Source organism: Phalacrocorax aristotelis, chromosome 9 (genome assembly GCF_949628215.1).
Source record: "Phalacrocorax aristotelis chromosome 9, bGulAri2.1, whole genome shotgun sequence".
Lineage (NCBI taxonomy): Eukaryota > Metazoa > Chordata > Aves > Suliformes > Phalacrocoracidae > Phalacrocorax > Phalacrocorax aristotelis.
Genome location: NC_134284.1, coordinates 11,043,946 through 11,063,296, shown reverse-complemented (window position 1 = coordinate 11,063,296; position 19,351 = coordinate 11,043,946). Strand labels below are relative to the sequence as shown.

Genomic DNA, 19,351 nt, shown 5'->3' with positions numbered 1-19,351 from the left:
ACACATACCACGAAGACTATTACAGTTTATAACAAACTTTACTGGCAGTCTCCTTAGGGGAAATCAGCTGGAGTGAGTTGAAGAAGCCTTCCAGGTGGTGTTTGAGACCTACTGGTGGATTACTCTGGGAAAGCTTCAAATGTCAGCACCCACGACAAACCCATTGTCCATGCAAATTACTTTGACCACTTAAGATATCAAGTCAGTATTTGCCACAAACAGTAAGTCGTCAGCACAGAATCCAAAAGGTAGTGTTGTAATGTTGTCTCAGAAGCTTTGTGGTAACAAAGACCCTATTCAATAAAAACAATATTCCCCTCAGCCCCAAAAGCGTCCTATCCAGTTTGGGGTGGAACCGAACTGGCAGAAGAACAGAAGAAAGTTCGTGTTACAGCCAGACATGTTTTGTCTGCCAGAAACTGGTGCGCTTTCAGGGCTCTCCGTCTGGTACATTTTCAGGCTCTGCTAAGAGACCCTGACCCGACCACGGCAGCCACCTCTCTATAGCTAAAAAGATTCAGCCAGAAACCACACTCTGGCCTTGAGATCTAATGACATGACCTGCCTTGTGTTACCATGTCAAAAGCTCTCTTCTGTCCACCCCTAAAAGGAAGGGCTGCTGACACCAGATTGTCTAAGGAGAATAGGCCCTGGTACACAGTATCATTCAAAGGCATTTTCTGGGAGAGTGGGTTAAAACTGTGCCAGGGAGCTTTCTAACCAAAACCATAGATGATTGCATGTCACTATGCAAGCCCATGACCGGATCCTGTTGTAGCCACTAGAGTAGGTACAGGTAATTGTTCTTGTCAGCTAATAATGACTTAATCAACTTGACCAAAATAGCCAAACCTGACTATATATGAGTTTGACTGACATTTTACTTCTCTCGCTCCCAGTAGGCTGGTGAGGCACTCTTGGCTGTTCAACAGGTGTCACCCAGAGCTCCACTTCAAGGACACAGGAGTCATTCTTGCTCAGGTAAATCGTTCTAACATTACTTCACTACCCAATCTCTGCTGCAGACTCCCCGTTATAGTAAAGTTCTTGGCTTTGACCTCTGACCAGGCATTGACCATGCCCTTCCATGGCCATTTGGACATCATTACCTTTTGGCTTCTCTGTTATGAGACATTCACTTATTACAGTTCCTTACCCCTGATTTCAGCATGACGCCAGTCCAGCTGAGACACCATGCAACATTTCACAAGTCTCTTTTCCGTAAGAAAATATGTACATTGAAATCATTCATGCTTCATAAAATGGACAGAAAAAATCATGCAATGCAGTAACTTGAGCAAAGGAGGAGCTAACAATTTACACTCCAAAGCTTATAAGTGATGCTAAGTGATAATATAACCCAAATGATAACCTTTCAAGCAAAGACACAGAATGACTGCTACCTCTTGAAAGACAGTACTTCTGCAGAAGGCAGCAGTGCCTAATCCCACTATCAGAATTAAACTACAAATCTTTCATAAAAGCCATGAGTCTCTACAGGATTATAAAAATGAATTGTCCCAATGACTTCAGTGGGACTGCTTTGGTCCATAACCCTTCCAGGATTTGGAAGGAAAGGCTGGGAAGAGTTTGAGCTAATATTTAGCATTTCATCTTGTGGTCTTTGCCTCATGGAAAATTAATTACTAGCAGGTACACACGCTTAAATTTAGTTGATATTTTTGTACACACAGAAACCCAGAACCAAAGTGCCGAGTTCAACAGCAACTGTTATGCTTAAGAAAAGAAACATCATTATTGAATAAATATATCTGTTAGCAGGAAAATCAGGAATAAGAAAGAATGCATGAGTATACGCCACATACTCACATGTCCAGATCTTAACTATTCATTGGCATTCTCAAACCAACTTTGAATCTGGCAAGCCTGGTATCTCCTTTGATATCTGAAGTACTCATCAGACAATGTAGCAAGACAATTTGGGCTCTTTCTCTGGCTGGATTAAAGTTGTGCCTAGCACTTTTCGGGAAAAGACAAAGCTGCATGCCTGCTCCTGAGGCTGGCTGCCGGCTTCACTACCTTGAGCCACTTGTGCAACTGGGGTGACTGTGAATTTCTGAGACACTGTGAACCAGCTACCGTCATGTCTCCTCCTCCTCCTCAACAGATAATTTAAAACAGTTTCACTCTCAATCTGTGCAATTCTAGATGTGTAAAAGGGATCAGTCATATTGAGTCTGAATAGCTGATGCTGATTTTGACCAGAACAACTCCCTGAATCTTGCTTTCTCCACAATCCCACTGCAATGTTTTCCACCCCAGCAGAACTTAGACTAAGGACTTAAAATTAAAGTAAGAAAAGCGAATAGAGGTGTTTATGAGAACATACATTTAAGTCTTTACAGAAACCACCTGTCTGATGGAAAAAGCACAGGAGAGGATTCAACAGATAGCACCTTCCTATTGAATCAGCAAGGGATGGATGCCTCCATGGATTGTTCTGGATGCTATACTGTCGGATGAGATCTGTTGATACAGGCGAGTTACCTTCACTCAGGACTCAGAAGTATGTTCCAATACTAAAGATTTCTTGTCCTTTCTGCTAAAAATCTATTTCCCAAATTTTATATGAGGTAATCATACTTCCCCCTACTGCATATGTTAGATTAGATTCTATTAGATCTTTCCCTTGGGCAAAAGCATTCTTTTAATTTCCTACCTAAGTTTTAGTACATAGTTACAGAACACATCTAAATTTCTGTTGCAACTCACTCGGACTCCACTACATTTCAACTGTAGAAAAAGGTAGTTGCTGCATATCTGATAATTCTTGTAATCTTCAGAGGAAGGAAGAGGAAGGGAAGGGAATAAGAAGAGTGATATGTTTGTTACCCACAATCATTTTCTTTATAAACATAACTTCCAAAATGAAACAAAATAACCCACTGAAAAGATAAACACTTTTGTCACCTATCAAATGCTCCAGCAATTTTCCACAGTAAAATCTAATGCAGGTGAATTTCTTTTCTCTTACTTGTACAAGACAAAAGGAAACATTTCAATCACCAAAGATTCTTGTGCACAAAAATCATGTCCTGATAAACCCAGACAGTAAATACTTTTCTACGTTACTATCTTACAGTTAGAATTTTAGCCAATGCTTTTGTTTTTATTTGTTCAAAGCATATCTTATACTCTTTCACTGCACCTATTATGGATTTCTTCACTTGAACACCTGTTGAACCCAACTTGTCTTGCCAGAATATTTTTAATTATGCAATCTGTATTTTGTCAATGGCGAGCACTTGGGTAGAATTTCTTATATACCTTTCAACATACCCAGCAGATAATGAAGAACTCAGTGTACAGAAATATTTGCCAACTGAAATGTTGGTGAGACAAGTTTAATCAAGTGATCTTGACTGACTTTTAGCAAAGAATCACAATTTTTGTCATCAACAGTTTACCGCTTCAAAATACCACTTTAAATGCTATTTCTCAGAAATTTTATTGACTCAGTCATTCCTACAATCTGCAATACATGCCTGACTTGCATAAGACTTCAGGCAATAGTTCCATTAATACTTGAACACTTTCTTTTCATGGGTAGCATAATGAATGTCAAATTTGTCTCCAGCTTTCAAGAAAATTTGGTTTTGCAGGGAAAATCCTGACCCATTGAAGCTAACAGAAGTTCACTGTTGACTTCAATGGGATTAACATTTCCCTGTATTTGTGTACATGCATTCTCTCTAGTGTTGAGTATTCCAATTATACGTGTGCTGTACACACGGATAACACACAGAATAAGTCTAATTAAGAGAAACATCTTTGACTTTATGTTTGCTGACTGATAGTATAAACGTAGATATTTAGACAAGCGTTGTGCAGAACCCTTTCCAAAACCTTCTCCAATTCTGTAATGACAAAATGGTGAGATATTTGTGCAGTGCAAGGTGCCACCTGGCATTTACTTTTAAACTGACCAATGTATGCAGGTTTCATCAGAGGAAGGAAAAAACACCGTCTGAGCAATAAATTTTGCGAAGGATCTGAACAGCAGTAAAAAAATTCTTCAATTAACCACCACTTTCAGAATGATGACACCTCTTTGGGAAAGGGGTGCAGCGCTATTAAACTTATACACAAACGGGGAAACACATTACTTTTTTTTTGGAGGCTGCTGGATTGGCAGCACTATTGCGTAGGCATACTGCTGCGGATTGTAGCTGTTCTATGAAACTCCACAAAATGCTTTTGATCCATTTTATCTTGCAACTTAGCAAAGAAATGTTGCAATAAGAAACACCAACAAAGATCTGAAAAACTTAAGCTCTGGATTACCATATTGTGTTCTCCTGCCATTCAATGTGTCAGACAAAGGCAGTGGTGTTCAAAGTAGAAAAAGAAAAAGAAAAAAGAAACTGGTCACAGAAAGTGCAGAGCACAGAGTAAATAATATTCCTCCACATCCCTACTCTTTCATAGATTTGTTGTTAAAAGAGTTGCAGCAATTAGGCTTTTGTTAATTACCAGCTGTTGAAACAGATGTGTTGACTGTCCTTATTAGCCAACAGCTGGGACAGGAGAACAATTGATGCTCTCTAAAACCAACAGCCAGCTGCTTTGCAGTAATTATCTCCTATCAATAATACAGGTGATAAAGGCAGCAAAAAGGTTATAAGCTTCAATAACCAAGGTACTGTTATTGAATATCACTGGAATTTTAGAAAATGAGTATAACAGTAAGTTGCTATATCTGCTTCCTATCTGCATTGTGTCAAGGTCAAGCAATATGCAATAATAGGGGAAATACAATCAGAAAAAATCCCCACAACCTTTTTTTTTTTTTTAAACCCTCTTACTATATTTCAAATGTCTTGCTGATCTTTAAGGAATGCTTTATCTTTCAGGTGACTATGACTAGATGTCATTCATCTTTAACTCAGTCTCCCCATATGTCTTTCCTTGCATTCAGTTTTACCATAAATGACTTTCTGGAACGTGCAGATGGTTATTCCTACCTGTTGGGAAATTTTATTATACAGTAGGTAATAAGATGTGATAAACAAATCATTAAAGAGGGGGGCCATCCCTCTCGAGCGTCAGATTCTAGTCTCAGGCATGCCATCAATTCTTAAGGTAATTCACTTCACTTCTTGGAACTCAGTTTCCCTAGCGCTAGAACGGGAGAACTATATTTATCTTGACTGATCACTTTGTGATTGATGACTTTAACATACTATTTAAATGCAAAGTAATGCTTGCATAATACATTACTGTAACAGGAAAAAAAAAGCATGTGTTTCTAGTATTGATATATGTCAAAGGTTATAAAATGAATAGTTCTTTAGAAGCATGGGGCCAGACTTCCATGAACGGGAGCTGCAAGCATAACTGCTATCTAAATGGAATATATCCACACAGGTAGTCAGAGAGTTTGTATTTACTTTTGCTTCTGCTTTGATTTATATTTTCTCATCTCCATACCCTATTAAAGTGCATTAAAAGCAAAGCAAAGCAGAGATTTTAAACCATTTCTATTAGCTGCTCAGTTCATCTCAAGCCAACAAAAGACATGTCTACAAGAATCTACAACCATGTCTATTCACTAATTAGTCTGCACTTAAAGACACTGCCTTACTGAAAACAAGGATTAAGGCTGGTTGAATGCTCTCCCTTTCATAGACCTCCCTTATGTCTCTGTTGGGTCATCATAAGCAGCTTGTTCTCTGAGCTTTAAGTAGGGGAGCTTGACAATCAGTTCTGGGCTCATCAGTAGGCACTGGCGCAATTAACAGCAGCTACCAACATTTTAAGGGACATGTAAAGAAACTGACTAGCCAAAAAGTTTTCACAACAGGGATGGCTAAAAATGTATCATACTCCCATAGCACTTATGTTCTAAGAAAGATACACTGCAGGATACATTTTTTATTTTGAAATAAAGCAAGACAATGTACTTCTCCGTTCCCACTTCAGATTAAAAAAAACCAAACCAACTAAAAAAAACGCCCATGTATTTATAGCAAGTAAATTGACATAGATCCTTGTCCACACCACCCTCATATCTATTAACAGGAATCCACAGCATGCTATAAAAGAAGCAGAGAACTTGAGCCTGGTTGTCAGTTTTCTACTTTTGGAAGAACGCTAAAAAAGATCGGAAAAGGGAAGGAGAAGGAATGGTTTTAAGCAACGGCTTTTAATTTGCTTTTCGTTCTTTCCTCATTTGTCCACCTGCTTCTTACTACCCTTCCAGGGTTTTCAGGCCGTTACACTGGGTTTTCCCCTGGAAGGCAAAACTTGGCTCTTTGCCTTTTGTTTGCCATCCATGAATGAGTTGGGGTGGGGGGAGTTGGGGAGAGGGGGAAAGTGGTTTAGTTTTGGTCTCACTCTGTGGTCTCACTCTCTGTGGTCTACCAACAGAAAGTTAACATTTAGGCTGTGCCAAGAAGGAACTAATTTGTGCAACGGACAGTACAGGGCTCCTCTACCTTAGGAAGAGATCTGAAGAAAGGTTTGTATCCGATGTGGAAAGATATTAACTAAATTCAGGACAGAAATCAGGAAATTCTTCAGAGCTGGTGTCCTGCATGGGTTTCCATGGCAGAAACTACCACAAAGCAAGCAGGAACTTGAAGCCTTAAGGAAGAAAATGACGGTGATTATTTCACCTCGGCCAAGACATACTCTAGGAAACTCTGAAACTGCATGTATGCAGCAAGGGCCTCCGCTGCCTAAATCCTGCAGTTGGGATGACCAGTTCAAGCCTGTGAACTGGTCACAAATGGAAATGTACCTCTGCAGAATTAACCACCAGCCCCTACTCTAAGAGCAGAAAAGCACACTAGGGTGTGTACTGTGTGGCCACTGGCATGCTGTCAGAGAGCTGAAAGCACCTGGACTTTGGTCTTGTATTTTGCAACAGTCACAGTCTGGTAACACACAGCTTCACAGGACTCACCATCTAATTACAGCAACACTTTCCATTTGAAAAACAGACCTAAGAAGATCTGAATTAACGCACGAATTGGACACTTTATGTCTGCTGAGCCCCTCATAAACCTCTACTGCACCAGCGCCACAGCAAACCTCTCCCAGTGAATTTTAACCAATATGTTTCAATGTCTTGGTATCTACCTTGCTAACAAAACCTACTGTACATGACCTGGAACCAACACACCGTGTGTTTCCCTTTGTATTTTGCTTTCACATAAAACCTCTAGAGACAGCACAGGCCAGTGCCCTGAGAATGTAAAGTTGAAAACTGCTGCCTGAAACAAACTTTTCTGATATCTCATAAAATCTTTGTAAATGTGACAATCAAGTTCTCAACAAAATTCACCTGGCAACAGCTGCATTGAAACAAAGTTACTGCAGCAACAAGTAACGTCACCATGTTAATAATTGACATGGAAAGAATGAAAAGGTGAGCAAGGGATAAAGAGGACAAAGGAAAGATTTCAGTATAAACTTCTGCTGGTAAGTAATCAATCAAAATTAAGATTGAAAGAGTCAGTACGAACTTTATATTGAAAACTGAAGTGAGTCTGATCTCTTGGGCTGCTGAATGGGGCTTGTAAAACTCCATTTTCTGCAGCCTGATTTGCAAAATTTGATAAACAAATCCCCCACTGATTTGAATCTACTTTCATTCAATTCCCCCAAGAAACTAAAGCAAACGCAGGGACAGTGGCTTCTCCTGTTTGCTGTATGCAGGAAAAGTGCTGTGTGATTCCTGGTTCTGGAGGTTAAGGCAGGAATTAGCAATGCAGTGGTAATGAATGAGCGTCTCGATTTACATAATCTAACAAAACACCACTCCCCTTGGAGGGAGGAACTACATCCTAGAGACACTGTTTAGAAGAAGCTGTTTCGGGTGACTAAATTATCAACAGCCTCGGGTGAAATGGGCTGCTATCTTAATATCCACCACTACTACTGCTGGAGGTCAAAGCAGCAGGAAAAAGCTTTTGAGAATACAAGTTAAGTTAAATATTAGAAATCATTATTTGTTTCCTCAAATCACATTTTTTCTGTCTTCTGTAACATGACTGACTCTTGATTTTTATATTAAAAACTATAAATTATCACTGTTTCATTTATACCAATATGCTTTGCCCTTTGCCCAGAATCCTGGCAGCTGGTAAAATTTAACTGTTATCTACAAAAGATATTCCCCAAATTTAATTCAAGTATCAGAGTTAATAAAATGAATAACTCATATGCTAAAACCAAATACTCCAAAAGGGTGTACTCACAAAATTAAGGAATTTGCAAGTTCAGCCCCGATAGATACTATTTTTCAGTGAAGTTGGTAGCCAGTCTCGGTTCATGATTTTTGAGGATGCATTGAAGTCCCACCACTTCTCAGATATGGAAATCCAGCTATACTGCACCTCTTGAGAGGAAAGAAAGTACTAATTCATACCAGCTCTTAGGGATGTATTAACAGCAGCTGAACGGAGATGCCATCAATAGGCCATGGTTTTTCAAAATATCAGATACAATCTTCCCGCAAAGAGCTAGCGATAACTTATGAAATGTAAATAATTAGATAATTAAATTGTAACTGTCAAAATTATGTCATAGGAATATTTACAGTTCACTGGACTTAATTACACAGGGCCCAGCACTGCTCTCACTGAAGTCAATAAAAGTTGTCACAGTAAGTTCAGTAGGGACAAGGGGTTTCTTTCTGGTCTAGTCACTAACAAGTTGTCACTGTTGGCAAGAATTAATGAACTTCTTATTTCCTACAAAGATTAATTAACTTTTCAGGCTCCAAGAAAATGATACTTCTACAGTCAAAGAAGCATTACTTAATACTCAGACTGTCTGCTGAGGCTTCACGGTATGACACACATTTAAAATACAACATATTATAAAACTTAGATTTCTTTTTAATTTACTGCACTGCGGTGTTCTGAAAAACTCTGAGAACTTTATCCAGCATCTAGGTGATATATAACCTTCCACAAAAAGTCTTACTTTTTATATCAACCAGACTGCAGCTGAATTGCCAGTTTCTCTGAAAATAAACCCTTTTATATAAAACAAAATTTCTATCTCTCTTAGATAAACTGCTAGCTCAGAGTCCATAATCAGCAATGGTTTTTCAACTCTAGGTAACCACTCCTTTGCCTGAGTTACTAGCTAACCCCTTCGCTTGTCCTACTCTCTTCAAAATTCTTTATTGTACAGATATATTATTTCTAAGGGTTTTTTTGTAACCCTCCTTATATTACATTTTGGAGAACTATGGCCAGGACTAATTGCTTCCCAGTAGCTACAAAAATCATCATCAGTATTGTAATTTAGCATTTAGGTTGAATTATTTATTGCTACAAACACTGAAACTAGCTGCTGGTATCTACAATAAACTTCACAGCTCAGTACAAAAATCACAGTAAGTAAATAGTGATTGACAAATGCAAATAGAAGTATCTTGCTATTTCATTATTGTTGCACTGAACCAAATTATTATTTTAAAAAAACATAGCTTTCTGAAAGTTTGTAAGAAAATACAATAATTTAAACTAGCCATTCATAATCTTTCCTACAGCGTAATTGTAACATACACATTTTGCAGTTGTTATTCCACAAGAAAAAAATAAGTAACACTACTAAGGAACAAAGATTAAATCAAGAATATTGACTAGAAAAACCCCCTATGCCAACATGCATTTTAGGAATTTAATTTTATGACGAACGTTGTGTTAAGAAGGTAAGTAATGGCTTTACACTTAGTATTTTTACAAACAAGAAAGGTAAGGACAGTGCCAGGGAACCTGTCTCAAGGTTAGCCTAATCTCCTAAACATGTATCTTAAAAAAGTAGATATCATTAGCAACTGATTAAGGAAAAAAATAAACATACCCCTGGATTTCCAGAGAACACATCTTTACCCTGTTTCATTATAAATAATGAAGGACAAAAGTCAGACAACCTCTCACCGTTCAATGTGTTACGACGCTTTTGACAGAAGCCCATTAAACACACCACTTCTTGAGAAGTTCTCAGCTCTTTCAAAGGGGAAGGAGCTGCTCTTCACCAACCAGAGTCGCCTCCCTGTCATTGCTACATGTATAACACATTTTTTTACTGAGATGATCTGGGGGACAGGACTACTACTTTCATTAGTGACTAACAAAGCAAATTAAGAACTGGTCCAAATTCAGTAGCTCAATTCAGAAATGCAACTTTAACACACCTGAAGCTTCATTTAAGATTTATTTTGAAGTATTGTAAGTAGAGGAGAAACACAGTATTATGTACAGCTGCATGTTAACACCGTATATCTATATATGGGTGTATAGGGCCACACACACCTAAACCCAACCTGTGAGTGTACCTTTCCACACAGACCTGTGTGTACATATGTATGTATGTGTGTATGTAGTACACACAAGTACTGCACACAAAGAAATTATGCCATTTATCTCCCCTACCTTCAGCCACCCAAAGTTTAAGTGAACCAGACACTTCCAAAGGACATTTCATCTATCTTCTGCGCTTACCTTTCAGGAAGAACAACTGCCTTGTGGTGATATGTCCCCCTCTTTGTATTGACTATAAATGGAGCCCCAACAAGTGGCAGCTAAAGCTGGGTGAGTGAACCCCTTCCTTGGCAGGACACTGATAAGATCATGGAGTCGAGCACAGAGATATTAGGAAATGCCAGAGGTGAGGTTACCAGTGCACATACATTGTGATGCTACTTTTAACTGCATGATCACTTTTTTCCCAGACGTGTTTCTAGTTGTTGCACGGGGTGAACCTATACCTGGTCCCTGGTGAATCATCCCTGCACAGTGAAAAAGCCTGTTACCTGTTTATTCCTGTTTCTTTTGTTACAGCCATTGGAATGGTGCTGCAGTAAGAGCAAATATGCTTCGTATTTAATGGAGCTAATGCTGCTCAGCAGTTGTGGAATCTATCCATCCTTTGGTCAAGGCACCTTAGCATGAATTAACTGAAAGTTTTTCAGAGGGATTCATAGAATGTCACCCGTTTTCTGACTGTGCAAGATAAAACCCTCATGCCTAATCTGCAGAACTACCATGCACTCACAGCTGCAACTGAAGTCAATGGGAGATGGAAGGCAGAACATAAATGCTGTATAACGCCCCCACATCAGACCTCAGATGAAATTACTGAAGGCTTCAACTGCACTGAAAACGATTAAGAGGAAAATTAAAACGTACGTGGCTATCCACAGTTGTCACAAGTGAGAAAGTTTATTTCCAACATTTTCTGCCTGTCATCCATGACTGAAAAGAAGCAGATTTTGATCTGTGAAACAGCACACCAGTGAAAGAAGGGACTTTACGAACAGGACGGCCTACACCACACAAGTAGGAGGCTAATCTTCTCAGTTGGAAACTAGCTGGAGCAGCCAGGATATTAAATCAGCAACACAAGGGGAGGTTATTTGGAAGGCAAATGAGGTACATGCTCAAATTCAGCACCTAACAAGCAAGTTGAACCAATGTGGCAAGGAATATAATGAAAAGAATCACTTAAATTGTTTACGTATTGATCTTAGGAATCTGGGTAAACAGCAAGAGGAAATTCTCATTGATGGGAATAAATTTTATATAACCAGCATTACTAAAACTGTTAAAATCTCTGATTAACAGAAGGATGAGACAGGCAGTAAGGGAATACGATACCTTAAACCACCTCCCCCACCCCCCCCAATGCCATTATTCCTTTTAGAGTGATCAGTAACACAGGACCACAGCTCTTGAATACGCAGAGGTCAATATGCTAACTAACATAACTTAAGTAAGACTTGCTAGTGAGCAAATTAACTAGGGTACAGGACAAGGTTTTCTTCAGCACTTATCTATAATCTTTGGAAAGGAAAATAATGATGCTATAGGGGACTTCAATTCAGGACACGTATTCTGGGAGTCTTGTGTGGACAATTATAAACCAGTATTATACATTTTCAAAAACCATGTTATTTATGAGCATCAGGTAAACAATCTCATTATGACACAAGATATGTTAATCACCGTACTGAAGATTGATAAATACTTAGAGATAAGTAACAATAAACGAACTGAATTCCACATGGGAAAAAAACGACCAGAATCTTTACATGCACAGAAATGCTCTAACAGGTATACAAAGTACTTCAAACCTGGGAGAAAAAAGGATAAAAGAATATGATAGAAAACTGGGGATTCCTTTAATAGTGGCTGTAAAAAAATAAAAATCTGATCTCATAACCAGCCAAAGTCGAACTTCCTTTTCATGCAGAAAGTAAATAAAGCAAACATATGATAAAAAGTCACAAACCTACACAGGAAAGAAGTACAAACACATCCTAAAAGGTAGAAGTTCTGAAGTGATGTCAATTGTTAAGAGTAACTAAAGGCATCAGGTTAAAATGCATCATTGGCAAGACTACAGATAACAAGGATTTCTAATTATGAGGAGAATAGTGAATATGCAAGCCCATTCCAAGTTTGGAATACCTATCTCAAAAACTGTAATGCAAAAAACCCCAGGAGTGTTCAGTGTATAAGTTGGCCTGTGGAAAAACCAGGATGATATAGTTACAATTTATCAATACGCACTTTTCAGTTAATTAGAAATCAAGGAGGGATAAGTTTTACATTTACAGATTCAGACGATTTTCACTTTAGGTGTCGCAGGCTGTTAGAGAAGATCCCTGTTAATCAATCTTAAAATACTAGGACATTCCCAAAGAATGGAAGAGCACTAATAATGTGTCAATATTAGAAAAAAGGCTAGTGGGATAAACTGGGCCAAATAAGTGAAAACAAGGGATTCAGTTAATATAGATTTTAATGAAAGAATATCATTACTCCAAGTCAACATGTTTTTGTGTAGAACAGGTCTTACCAAACAAATCTGATTTCCTTCTTTGATGAGATTAGAAGCAGATGTCGTAGAGATTTGTTAGGCTTTGACTTGCCAGACATAACAGACTGATTAAAAAACAAAACAAACCACTATACCCCATCAAGAAAAAACTTTTAAAGTGGGTTCAGAATGGACTGACAGTTAAAAAACCAGCAAAACCCCGTGTTCCAAGAGGCAATTGTCATCAAGTAATACTGGAATATCAGTAAGGTTGCACAGGTATCAGTGCTAGGCATACCTTTACTCAATGTATCCTTCAATTACTTGGAACCAGGTAGACACAGCTAGTAATGTTCATGAACAATAAAGTAAGTAAGTAAATGGTGATGAAACAATGTTCTGGGCCACTTGGTAACTAGGTGTATTCAAATCACGCGTATTTTAATAAAACCAAATACAAAACTATCAGTCTAAGAACAGCGGACACAGGCTGCACTTACATAAAGGGTAACCATATTTTGAAAAGCACTGATTTTGAAAAAGATCTGGGACTTCAATACAAGGTGACACTATAATGCTGAGGAAAAATTGGGAAAATGCAATTTTTTGATGTATACACAGTAATATAGTAAGTATCTCCACAAAGGAATTAAGGTGATTTTACTTTACGCATGACACTGAGAAACAAAGATATAAAAATGCATATGCTTTGACATCCACATTATAAAACAAAAGGATGTTAAAAACCCAGAGAAGAGCCAATCCATACGGTAGTGCAAGCACTAGAGAAAAAGGCTATGTAATGTAGTGAAAGACCTTATTCTGTTCAGATTATAAAAAAACCTGAGGATATGCCTACTCAGTAAATGTCTACAGAGATACACGTGCTAATTCTGAACAAGGTAAATCAAGCACTGGGAACGGCATAGTTTTGTGTTGTTACTGATTCTCATTGTCCCTTGACAAATGGACAGAAAATCCAGGATATGAAAGAATTTTTAATCTAGTCGAGTAAAGGTAACTTAAATCATTGGAACAAACTTTCCAAGGCAAATGGTGGTCTCCCCACCTCTTGGAATTCTTATATCAGACCTAGATATGTTTAAACAAACATAAATTTCTGGGCTCAATACAGGGACAACTGGTGAAATCAATGGTCTGTGATATTCAGAAAACCAATTAAAATAAAAATATTTTCTGGCCTTGGCCTTAACTGCTAGGAATTTATGAATGATAACTATTTTAAAAGGTGAAGTCTTCTATGTCTCAAATAGGCATAAAAATTTGTGGGTACTTTTGACCTTAATTTCTTCATACCTTGGTCTCCCCATGAAGCATGAAGGAAACACTCCTGCAAGAATACATTAAATCACTGTTTATGAAACCTTTAGTTCTTGTAACATTGAATACTACAGAAAATCCCCAGGATGGTTACTCAAAATTCTGTTTTCAGGGTAAGGTTTGAACAGTATCCAGTAAACAAGGGATTGGCACACATAATGAACAAAGAAGATAAAAAAATATATTGATTGGCTGTTCTCTGGATACTGTGTGGAGCAGGAATGCTGTGAAATAAAGCACACATGATCCTGTAATGAAAAATGTTAACATACTGTTTCAGGGGAAAGGGGAGTAAATGAAGATGCTTCCTTCAGAAATGCCAGAACTGAGGTTAACTCTTGATTAACTGGCTACTTCAGTGTAGCTTTTTGCCTGTATAGCAAATAATACTGTACAACTGTACACATACACAATGATTATAATTATTGTCTAAACAACCTGCCTTCCTGAAAGGACAAATATTCTGATGAATAACTTTGCTGAAAGCAAGACCCTTTGCTTGCCCTATCATGCACTTCTTAAATCCCCTGCAATTTGTCAACTTTGAATGCAATACTTCACCAGGGGTACCAACGAGCTTTTCACATCTTGCTCATGTCATCCATTTTCCGCTTGATTAGGGGGACCTGAAGTAATCTTTCTGCTTCACAGAACAACTAAAGCCAACATACACGAAAATACCAGTATCTTAGGTACAGCCCTTAGCATGGGACAAAGGTCTTTGGGGACGTTCAGGCTCTTGTTGGCCCAATGAAGTGGCTGAGACAGATGAGGAAGAAACAAACATCCAGGCTGAAAAAAGGAAGGATAAGTTAGGGAAACAATGAGGGATGACAAAAGAAAACACTTTTGAGAATGGGGAACAGAAGAAAGCTGCGTGATGTTGGAGTATGGCATAAGATGTGAGAAGAGAGAAGTAGTAACTTGTATGGAAACATGGAAGAGAAGAATGCAAAGCTGAAATTACTTTTCAGAGGTAGATCAAAAGATGGAAGGAGCAGAACATAATATGAGAATAAAAATAGGTAAGTATTTTTTCACATCTCATTTTCGTTTATGAGACAAAATTTCTATGATTTTTTTGATTTAGTTTTTTTGACCCTTTCTGTTTTGAATTACTTGCAGAAACAACATGCATCTAAAAAGATTTTAATACTGAAATATTAAATGGATTATTCTTCTAAAGAGAAATAAGTGAAATTATTCTAAGTATCTGAAAATAAGACTCACTTCTCTTTGTTAAAAATACAAAAAATTATTTTTATATTTTATTCCAAGTCAGAAATGCCAGTAAAAGAGTCTTTGACCACAAAAGTGAATGAGTTTAAAACTGAGAGGGGTGTTTTCAGTGTCCGTATCTTTTCGACATCAACTTAATTCAAGTACCATCTCTTTTAATCTTCATTACTCCCCTCAAAACTGCCAGAGATCAGTTGGTGTTCACGCTATTAAAAACTAATGAAAGGCATAGACTTTAATTTGATAAGTTAAACCCTTTCAAGGCTTAATGTCACCACTGTAAATATAGTATAAAAACAGCAACAGAGAGATATGATTGAAGCTCTTCACCAGTTGCAGTTCTGCTACTAGGTGCACTATTTTGGTATATAAAAGGAAAAAAAAAGTTTATACTGACATTAAAATTTTTGTAATTCCCTCGGCAAAAGGATCTCTCTAAAAAACAATATTAAGTTCTTCTGTATGAGCAATACTAATGAAGCCTGATACTGATCTCCACCCTCTCTCCCTCATTACACTTTCCTCCTACCACCTTTCCTCGTAATCACAACCTCATATTCCTTCCAATATCCTCATAAAATTAATGGAGTCTACCTATACCCTTTATAGCTCTCTACTACAACACCTCCAGCTCACTCTATGTAACTTTTTTGGTCCATCACTTGGACAGTAGTGACATCTGGTTGCACAGCCGTCTCCTGCTAGAGAGTAATGGCTACTGCTAAAGTTCTCGACTTTTCTTTGAGTGGGGCATTAGGATTTTCATGAAAACTGGCAACGGGCATTAGGATTTTCATGAAAACTGGCAACTGAGTAGAAGAGAGAAACCCTGTTAAGGATCCAACCGTTATTCTCCTGTCAGATATGGTTGAAAGTAGCTAAAAATCAGAAGGTGAAAACAAAGACTGCAAAATCATATATCCCTTATTTTCTTAGGGAAATGAGGCTAAAAAACCTTCTTGCTACATACTTAATCCAAAATCCTTTATCTTTTTTTTTTTCCATATTAAAATTAAAGTACACTGTCACACAGTGTTCTCTTGAGAAATCTTTTGTATCCAGAAGAGGCTGTGATCTAAAGACCACAGAGGGCTTCCAGTCACATTGGTACACGGGAAAAGAACAGAATAATGAAAGGTCATCAAGAAGATGAAGATGAGCCTCATATTTGCAAACCAGGACATTTTTAAACAGTTGTTTCCCATGGACTGTACGTACAATTGCTGCAAACACAAGCATAAGTGTGGAACATATGTGAACTTCTCCACCTCTTTTAGTTCTTGTTGAGACTCTCTGACTGAAGACTGAAAAAGGCAGATGGATTTTTGAGTTTTTACAGTGAGTTGAAGACCCATAGCTTCTATAAATTTTGTATATATACCATTAAAGACTTTGCAGGTGGCAACCTCCCTGAGAGGATCAGAGGTAGCAGCTGATGTATCGGGTGGTTAAGAATGCAACCTCCCCAATTCAAATATTGAATGGAGAAACCAAATCCAATGCATGATATTTACAAATAAGAATTACCTTGCAAATCTCAGATACGGCCATATTTCAGAAACACGCCAAATAAACTGTTTGGCTTCCCTCTGACTGCATCTTGAATAAGACCAGGTGAGACAACACCATGTGGTCCATGCAGAACCAGATGCACTACTGCCTGATACTTCTATGCTCTTCTGAGGATGTGATATCCCCTGGAAACACAATAAGAGGTGGTGCCAAGGCTGATGAAAATGTATACTACATTTAAGATGTTTACTTACCCTTGGATCAAAAAGGCATGAAGTGACTAAAAGCAAGATGGTACAAGCAATCTTGCCAGCACACAGACCTTGACCAAACTAAAAGGGGGGAATCCATGATACTTCAGTTGTAGCAAGATATGCAAGATCTGTGGTATGAAATGTACTGTTGAGTAGGACAAAAAAAAAAAAGCTGCAGAGACTGTAACTTCTGTATGTGTCCCTTTTTGGCTGTATTTTCTTAAGATGAAAGAATTCCTTCAATATTGATGTGATTCCAGTACAAGAATAGGAAAAGTGCAAAGTCCAAACACCTGCTTTGCAGACTCGCTACAAATGGCCACAAAAGCTCTTCCTGAGAGTGAGATGCTAGGTATCCTGCGCTGGGTTCAATACCACCCTAACACTGCTGCACAGCCTAGACCAGAGACAGCCCATCTATGGCTGGTCTGAGCAAGCACGTGAACAACAGTAGCCATTTGTGTACACATCCCTAACAGGACAGCTGGTCCGCAGGTCAGATGTTCATGCCTTTTCTTAGGCAGTTGGCTGATTTAGTCTTACACCTGTAATGAATGTGTAAATACTCAGTGCTATTTCACAGATATTTTAATGCTGAAAACCCCCAAGTGAACAGCTAGAGTGACTTACTAGATGGTCACAAGCACAAACTGAATAAATTTATTTCATAGAGGCAATCCCATTTGTAAGGTCACTCAAGTGACTTGGGACCTGAGGGAATGGCAGGAAGATGTGCCAGGGGAGGTTTAGGTTGGATATTAGGAAAAGGTTCTTCACCCAGAGGGTGGTGGAGCACTGGAACAGGCTCCCCAGGGAGGCATCACAGCACCAGCCTGGCGATATTCAGGAAGCACTTGGACAACGCCCTCAGAGACATGGTGTAAATCTGGGGTTGTCCTGTGCAGGGGGAGGAGCTGGACTTGATGATCCTTGTGGGTCCCTTCCAACTCAGGACATTCTATGAATCTATGTTTTAACTGCTAGGAAACTGCTGTCCTTATTTTTGCTCTTATTTAACTATCTGCTTTTACAGGGAGCAGGGAGTAATTTTAACAGCAGTCAAAAAGTGAACAGATGATGAGATTTTTAGATGTGCTGAGGGAGCTCAAGACAGGTACTTAGTAGGATTCAAAAAACTGTAAGTGGGTTAGATACCCAAAAACCATTAAAGGTCTTGAGAAGTAGGCATCCAAACCACGTCAACATATTTTGAATATTAGCTCCCTATTTACCTCTTTCTTATCAAGATCTCAGTGTTGCCTTCAGAAAAAACAGTTACATTCACAAAGCTTTTTTCTTCCCCTTTCATATAGTGACGTTATCCAGCTTGCTTTTAAAACATATCTACACCTTGTAATTTAACAAATGTGACAACTTCCCTATCTTTTAGACATATCATTTAATTACCTTTACAGCCCTCTGGAATGAATTGTGTGAACTCTTTAGATCTCTTGTTCCCCCCACTTCTTAGCTGAGGTACTGGCTTATGTCCTTTACTGATATGACAGACTACTACTATGTGGACTTCAGAGATACTGCTGTGCAGATACTGAGGTAAGGATCTAGCTCACAAGCTCTTCCCTGTGTTCAAAGCTGATTCAGATTAATATCCTCCAGATTTTCTAGTCGAATCACTGAAAAAGAGGGATGTTAAAACTCCCCTCTTTTCTGAGCACCTTTCCTCACAGTTAGTTGAGAGCACGCTGTGTGTTCTGCAGAAGGAGCTTCATCAGAGCATGTACCTGTACCACATTTCCTACCCAATGGGAAAGCCATGGGAAGGTGACTGCTGTGCTGTGTATCACAAAGGAAGATCATTTTGGTACAATTTCTCAGTTTATCAGAGGTGTCCGATCTGGAGGGGACTGACGTTCCCAGTTTGCTCTGTCAAGTCATCATGTTAGACCAACAGTATTAAAGTAATTGTGCTCCAGTTAGGCTACGTACCTTGGTTAAGGGGTTTCATGTTGTTCATCCCCATACACTGACCTTTAATCTGTCTATAAAGCTCACAATTCTAAAAAGAAATCAGTCTAAGGGAGAAATCACCTGTGTTCCTGTATCAGCACTGTATTTCTTTTCCCCCTGCTTCCAGAAAACAAAACCTGACCTATACTGAGTGATCCATAAAGAAAACCAAACATAATTATGAGGCAGGCATATTTTTATAAACAGGAATGTCAGGCATGACATCTGGAGTA

At 38.5% G+C, this 19,351-nt stretch overlaps 1 protein-coding gene and 1 long non-coding RNA gene across 17 annotated transcripts in view; one reads left to right on the top strand and one right to left on the bottom strand.

Annotated features, from left to right (window-relative positions):
* MIPOL1 (mirror-image polydactyly 1) overlaps positions 1-19,351 on the bottom strand; it is a 201,633-nt gene that overhangs the window by 65,304 nt on the left and 116,978 nt on the right. The window lies entirely within an intron of this gene.
* On the top strand, positions 4,821-17,358 carry LOC142061860 (uncharacterized). The gene is made up of 3 exons (XR_012662282.1): positions 4,821-7,446; positions 10,824-11,520; positions 16,403-17,358. It is a non-coding gene; the product is annotated as an uncharacterized LOC142061860 (long non-coding RNA).